Genomic DNA, 7,679 nt, shown 5'->3' with positions numbered 1-7,679 from the left:
TACCTATTAAGCCTCGTTAAAAGGTCTTGTCTTCTCTCAACTACACAAAAAAACAAAATTGCTTATATAGTACTCACATCTCACCAAAAGATAAACATTTGAAAAAATTGAAAAACTTGATCCATCGAAGAGGCCGTCATTTGAAAATTTGAAACACTCGAAATAGCATCTCATCTAGGAAATAATTATTTTAAAGTGTTGAAAAACTCAAAATTTATCAAAAGAGAATAGCGCAATGGTGTACGCCATCGCCTGTTGACCTAAAAGTTGCAGGTTCGTTACCTAGTGGGAGTATTGGTGCCCTATTTATAGTTATTTATGATTTCTTTTTTATTGTACTAGGTTTGGGCCTCCCTTTTAACCAAACAAAAAAAATCAAAATATTAAAAATAATCATGAACAATACAAAATTTAAAAATATATATATATCTGCAAAATTACTACTGCCTCATATCAGAAAGTATATATTTATTTCAAAAAGTAAAATAATTTATCAAATAATAGTACTATACAAGTTCAAGAAAAAAATTATAATTTAGGTCCTGGGCCAGGCTTAAATTCACGCTCAGGCTTGAACTTGAGATAAATCTTGCTCCCGCTCAAGCAGAGAAGATTGAATAATTCAGCTAATGTTTTTTCCTTTCCGAAAACTACTTCCATTAAAAATCAAAACTTACATACACAAGTGTTCAGAAAGAAATCACAGATTACATTTTCGCTCTTGAAGTCTAAGTCCTTCAGGCAAAGAACAAACACCAATGCTTTACAGGCAAAATTGGGTTTAGTTGAAACCTTCCCCCGCACCATATCTACAGTCATTTTTACAATATTTTCCTTCTACATGATATAAATGTAGCTGAGCCGATCCATGAGATTTAGCATAAGGCATGAGAAGAACAAGATCATCTCAATTCTCTTCTTCTACCATACAGAGGACGCAGATGGTGCTAGAATCAATATAAACCCGACTTCTTCAATCTATCCTTTGAAGCAAGCCCATTCAATAAGTGAAACCCATGAAATATGACCAAGAAACCACAAAAGGTTTTGCCTCTCGTTTGTGTTTGCTGGTCCCAATATCCTACCAAACATCAAAAACTCAAATCTATGCTTGGAATTCCACAACAGTGTATTATCTCTACTTCTAGGCCACAGCCATTGCCCATCTTGAAAAATGATGCTAAGTATAAAATTGTCAAAGACTGGACAATTTCATTCATTCATTTAAGACAAGAACATCGATACATAGTACAAGATGTGAATCTCTATAATAAGTTACTGTCTAGTATTCCTAAGCTGGAGCTTCATTCCTAAACCAGGCCTAGTGTATTCTGGAAAGTATACAAGAGAATAAGCAAACTGATATTTATAGAATTACAAATCCAAAAACTCCATATATATCACCAATATATACTCCCCTTCCATTGGAGCATGAATATCAAGAATGGCCAACTTGTGAAGAACTAGCTGAAATGATCCCATCCAAGAGCCTTAGTAAATATGTCTGCAAGCTATAAACTACTGGAGAGGTGTCGTGTGATAATGTGTCCCTTCTTAAGATGATAGCAAACAAAATGACAATCAATCTTTATGTGTTTGGTGCATTCATGAAGGATGGGATTTGCCGCAATATGCATAGCTACCTGATTATCACAATAAAGCTCCATTGGCCGAGAATGATCAACTCCAAGAGAACTGAGAACATTTCGAAGCCAAATTAATTCGGCCATGGTAGTTGCCATGGAGCGATATTCTGCTTCAACGTATGAACGACTAACGGTAGTCTATTTCTTCGTCTTCCAAGACACCGGACAGCCGCGAAGCGTCACAAAATAACCTGTGATAGAACGCCGCATCATTAGTTATCCTGCCCAATCGGCATCACAGAAGGCTCAAAGTTGCAAATCCAAAGGGCGCTACAGAAATATTCCTTGTCCAAGACTATGTTTGAGATAACGAAGCACGCTCATGGTTGCATCCAAATGAGGCTGATGCGAAGCCTGCATAAACTGAGAGAGTCTATGAACCGAGTAGAACAGTTCTGGTCTTGTGATCGTCAAATTAATCAATCGACCCACAAGGCGCCGATATCCCTCCAGTTCAGGAAACACGTCACCAGTATCAGCACCAACCCGATGCTACTGCTCCATGGGAAACCACGATAGTTTGCTTCCCAGTTTCCCACACTCAAACAATATGACAAGAGCGTATTTCCTTTGAGAGAGAACGAGTCCTCGAGCATTGCGGGCAAACAGAGCCATAATTAAGCAAGGCTGATGTGACATATATAAGCACAACCAGGATCATGTCATCGACATATATAAGCACAGCTAGAAACACATCACCGCGATAAAATGTACACGGAGAATGGTATGCTTTTGATTGTTGAAACCCATAATTAAGTAAGGCTGATGCAAACTTAGCATACCAATTGCGAGAAGCCTGCCTGAGACCATAAATCAATTTGTGTAAGCGACAAACTTGATTGAGTTGGCTGGATTTGAATATCGGTGATAACTTCATGTCGACCTCTTCTTCTAAGTCACCGTGTAAGAATGCATTGTGCACATCAAGTTGGTGGAGCTCCCATTGCCGAGCTAATGATACAGTGAGGAGACATAAAACCGTCACCAATTTAGCGACCGGCACAAAAGTCTCATGGAAGTCCGGCCCTTCTACCTGGCTGAATCGCTTAGCCATGAGCCTCACCTTGTCCTGTTCTATATTCTGTCAGAATTATATTTGATTTTGTAAACCCAGTTGTAGCCAATAGGTTTCTTCCCCGGAAGCAAAGATTGAATACTCCATGTCCCATTACCTGCCAACGCTTGTATCTCATGCGCCAGAGCCTCTCACCATCGAGCATCTCTCACGGCTTGTGAATAAGTGGCAGGTTCGACATGGGAGTCGATAGCGACAATAATTTTGTCTTCCCATCTGGAAGGGTAATTGAAATTGGCACATCTAGCTTCCGCCTTTTTCTCGAGGATTCTCAAGTTACCTGTCATACGCAAAGAGGCACCAGAATCGAGTATCCATTAAAAATCGTGAGATACTAATTCCACATCTTTAAGGCGTTTAGAAGGCCCTCGTAACTTGCTGACTACGAAGGTCAGCAACTCTCGATATTGCTCATCTGAGAGTCCCGGAATCAAAATAGAATTCCCATGACCGCTTGCCGACGCCATAGCCCTCCCTTGCGATGCCATCTGATCAGGATTCTGGTCTGTCTGCTTTAGACTCGAACCAGATTGCTGCACATTTGGCCCCCAGCATATTCGGTCTAGACCAAGGTTTCCGCACACCAGGCGCAACTTGCTGTGAATTCACTCATAGCGTGCTTGGTCCAGACCAATAAGTCTGCTGGAGAATTTCATTCATTCATTTTAAGACAAGAACATAGATATACAGTACAAGATGTGAATCTCTATAATAGGTTCCTGTCTAGTATCCTTAAGCTGGAGCTGTACTCCTAAACCAGGACTAATGTATTCTGGAAAGTGTACAAGAGAATAACGAAACCGATATTTACAGAATTACAAATCCCAAAACTCCATATATATCGCGCATACTAAGTTTATGCTTTTAGTTGGATAGATGGAAAAAAATGCAGACCACGATCAAACACAAATATCAGCAATAGGACCCTTATTGCTCCAATTGTCATGCGAGAAAGATACGCTCTTTCCATGACCAACTCAGTAGCTGACCAAAGGCCTTGTCGGTTCTCTTATAACTTTAGCAATTTTCTCCTGCTCCAAGGACTATTTCTTTGGGCCTTCAAGTACCATACACTCCTTTCTTTGGGACTATTTCAACCCGTTTTGACTTTGGCACCCCGTGCTAAAGTTTCATTCTTTCCCCGCAAAACAGAACTGCGTCTCTGTTGCACCTGCTTTATGATCTTTTTTGGTCAAAACGATCACCAGATTAACTGCATAAGTGGTGAGATAATGAGATGTGTAGAATTTGATCCTAGCAGTGATTTTGTCCGGTTAAGGCACAACACTATCTTGTAAAAAGATTCCGAAAGATAAGGGAATGCCTGATATACCTGAGATAACGGGCAATTTTTGTCTTATAATATGTCCATAATTTGAAGTCAATAACTAAGCAAGCGAATCTTGATTACTCTCCTGAGCCCCTCGTGCTATGCTCTTAATTAGCTCGAGGTTGGCTCACCTTGACTGGAATATTAATCCTCAGCTCAAGCGCGATCCAAGCTTGATCGTCGAGATATTGAATCAAGCCAGCCCATTTGCTGCAAATATAACTTGGGAGTCAGCTAACCTACCCCTCTGTACTTGGGTGGGACATAGCTTAAGCAAGAAAAATAGTATTATACACGAAAAAGCAAGAAATAAGTAAAGAAATAAACAAAAGAAACACAAACGATAATTGTTAAGATCCAAAAAGAAGAAGAAGAAGCTAAATTACGAATATGAAAGTAAAAAACCTTAAAAAAAATCAAGAAAATAGACAGCATTCATTAAAAATAAAAGGAAAATATAAGGGAAAAATGGGGGAGAAAAGGAAAAGTAGATCCAGGCAAAGGTTAAAGTGTCCTGGCATGATTTACACAAATGATGACATCTCAAATATTAGAAGGTTGTCAAATTCAAAAGGAGGGTCATCATGGTAAATGTAACATTATGATATCAGAAGCTCTCTACTACCGAAATTTCGTGTAAACACATAACATCGATTCAACCTGAGAAAGTGTGATTGCAGAGACTGATGAATAGAGCTAGCTGCGGTTTTATCATCACGTTTACACATATCGTCTATAAATACTGAGACAATGGCATGATTGCCGATTCGCCGTACCTGAGATTTGTGACAAAATGGAATATGCAAAAAGAAGTGCATGATCATTTGTGCAGATACTGGATTAAATTTGTTGTTCAAAAGCACTTTGGTAGAAGTCTACTGGGTTGAAGATGTAAGTTTTAACACAATTAAGAAAATATTTATTCAAACAATTCATCAACTAATCAAGCCAACCTACTCTAAAGACATTAAGAAAATAATTCCTTCCCAAAAGAATTTCTAATATATTCCTCGTGACAATTTACAAATAGCCAAAAGAATTATTCCAGGCCATAACCCATTCAGACACATTCTATATAGAAAGAACACCGATAAGATAACCAAGGCTCCCTACATAGTCCTACGAGCTTATCCCCGATATCAAAAGTGATTCTCCTGCGTAGCTAGTAGTTTATCTAGAAAATATATGCATAGTGTGAGCTCCATCCCAATGAGCACAAGATCGTATAGTAAAATGAACTAATATTAAACAAATAAAACTACTTTTAAACAACCAAGTAATTCATACACATACTACAAGTATACCCAAATCCGTTATTTAATTCACCGACACAAAACATTATACAATATATCTAAATATCTAAATTCATTCTTAAACAATCAGGGTGTGTTTGATTTTAGAGTTGAGTTTTGATTTTAATTGGATTGTAATGATTGTGTTGTTGAATTATGAGGAAAAGCATGAAAAAAATAATGAATAATTGAGAAAAACTTATGATTGTGTAATGATTATGTTGTTGAATTATTGAAAAAGTAATGAATAGTTGAAAGAATTTAATATTAAAAATTGAATTGAGTATAATAAAGTTATATATTGGTTTATGTATGAGTTCACCTTTTTTACTTGTAATAATTAATTTTTATTGTATAGTGAGTGGAGTTAAAGTTAAAGTTAAAATCTTAAAATCATATTGCAAAATCAAATGGGCCATCAATGATCTTTATAGCCGCACAAAGATATTAGAACTAATCCTTAACTCAGCACCACATAACAAGTTCATACAAACACTTACCACACTAATCTCTAGTAAACAACACGACTTTTATGAAATAACTTCAGACAACCTCAACAATGATCAGATTTATTGCAATCAGATCAAACAAACAATATATAACACAATCAAACAATATAGCCATAGGGTCGCATTCCCTCGCGACAGAGTTAAGACGGTATCGTGACCCCTCGCATCTCATCAATCTTAACTCCTCATATGAATTCCCATAAGAGGGGATCCTCTGTTAGTAGGAGTCTAGACGTCCATTTTATAACCCGTCGAAATAGCAGTCTAAGCATCCATTTTTGTATCCCGTCGAATCAGCGGTCTAGACGTCTTTTATTCATATCACGCTGAATCAGCGGTCTAGGCGTCTATTTTACATTCCGCCAGATCAGTGACTGATCATACCCCTATTTCTATTCCACCGGGTCCAGCGGTCCCATGGCTATAAACAAACAAGCAACATCAGTAATATATCAATCTCATCACAACCATACACACCTTTTAATATCACAATAACTCCAAACATATTATATCAACCATTATATGCTTCTACCACAACATCAAAGTCCATCACTTACCTTATATGCATATAACTAATCCATACCCTCCATGCACTTATTTACTAGATAAAGCTCTTAAATTCATCACATGCCTCTTTAAAAAAAATCACATACCTTTGAGCAAACAACAAGGTAGAGTATAAGTCATAAGCTTAGAAGCTTAATACAATCAGCTTCCTCTAGTCGTTCTATCCCCATTCCATACTCTTTACTTCCCATCAGTATTCTCTCTGCGATAATAAGAACCAATCAATAACTGATTTATCTTATTCCTCAAATCATCATTTTAACTTCACAATTTCAAACAAGTAGTTACAAAGATTAAATTGCTATGGCAGCTAGGCTAGTAAAAAAATTTATATCACCAAGCCCAATAAATCATTTCCATGCTATTAAACCACCGACCAACAACCTCCACCTTAATAACATAACTAACATTACCCAATTCTATAGCAGCAAAGGAAAGGTAAATAACTTGACAAAGCTCAGCTTATATTAGTCATTTAACCACCGTTAGAAATCGTAAAATCAACTATTAAACCAACTTCAACTCAGCACCCAAACGTACTACTATTTTCTAACTTGCTAAATACAATAGGACTCAGTAATTAAAAGAGAAACCTAATCAGCAATACATACCCAAAACCCATCAATAAAGGATCACCATGTCAAGATCTTCCTCAAGGTGTTCTCCAATTTCCCTACCTCAATCTACCCTCAATTTTCTCTACCTCGTTCCTCTCTCTATTCGGTTTATCCACCCCCGACTTGCTACTTTCCCATCCTTGGTTCTTTCATTTCTCTATCTCTTCATCGAGCTCAAGCTCGGGCTCTGGCTATTGCTCGCTCACTCTCCATCTCTACCATTTTCCAAAATCCATTTCAAGCTAAACTTCCCTCGACCTTCATCTCGAGCTCTCCACCTCTCTCTCGCTCTTTCTCATTCTCTCAAGACCGCCCTCCCTCCCTCGGTGTGTTTCTTCTTTTTCGGCTAAACAGAGAAGCCTTTAGACCAAAAATAAAATAAAAATGCAGAGATGAAGAAGGCGGTGGAAATTATGGGCTCAGGGGAAGCTATTTGGGCCATGTGAGCTCTAAATGTTTCTCAAGCCCATACTTAACAATCTGCATTGTAATTTTCTATATATATGTAGCATATATGTTTCCCTGTGTTATAACGCCATCAATATAGACACACTATATATATGTACATACTATATGCATGAGTGTGTAAAAATACCGAGTCTCATGACTACATCATCAAAAATAAAAAAGGGAGCTCTCTCAA

At 37.6% G+C, this 7,679-nt stretch overlaps 1 long non-coding RNA gene across 1 annotated transcript; it reads right to left on the bottom strand.

The window, feature by feature from the left end:
• Positions 1–3,341: 3,341 nt before the first annotated feature.
• LOC116192703 lies at positions 3,342–7,394 on the bottom strand. The gene is made up of 4 exons (XR_004154134.1): positions 7,031–7,394; positions 6,506–6,621; positions 4,055–4,261; positions 3,342–3,934 (listed from the first exon to the last, which is right to left on the bottom strand). It is a non-coding gene; the product is annotated as an uncharacterized LOC116192703 (long non-coding RNA).
• Between the last annotated feature and the right edge of the window lie 285 nt (positions 7,395–7,679).

This window comes from Punica granatum, chromosome 1 (assembly GCF_007655135.1).
Source record: "Punica granatum isolate Tunisia-2019 chromosome 1, ASM765513v2, whole genome shotgun sequence".
Lineage (NCBI taxonomy): Eukaryota > Viridiplantae > Streptophyta > Magnoliopsida > Myrtales > Lythraceae > Punica > Punica granatum.
This window is presented reverse-complemented; position numbering and strand designations above follow the sequence as displayed.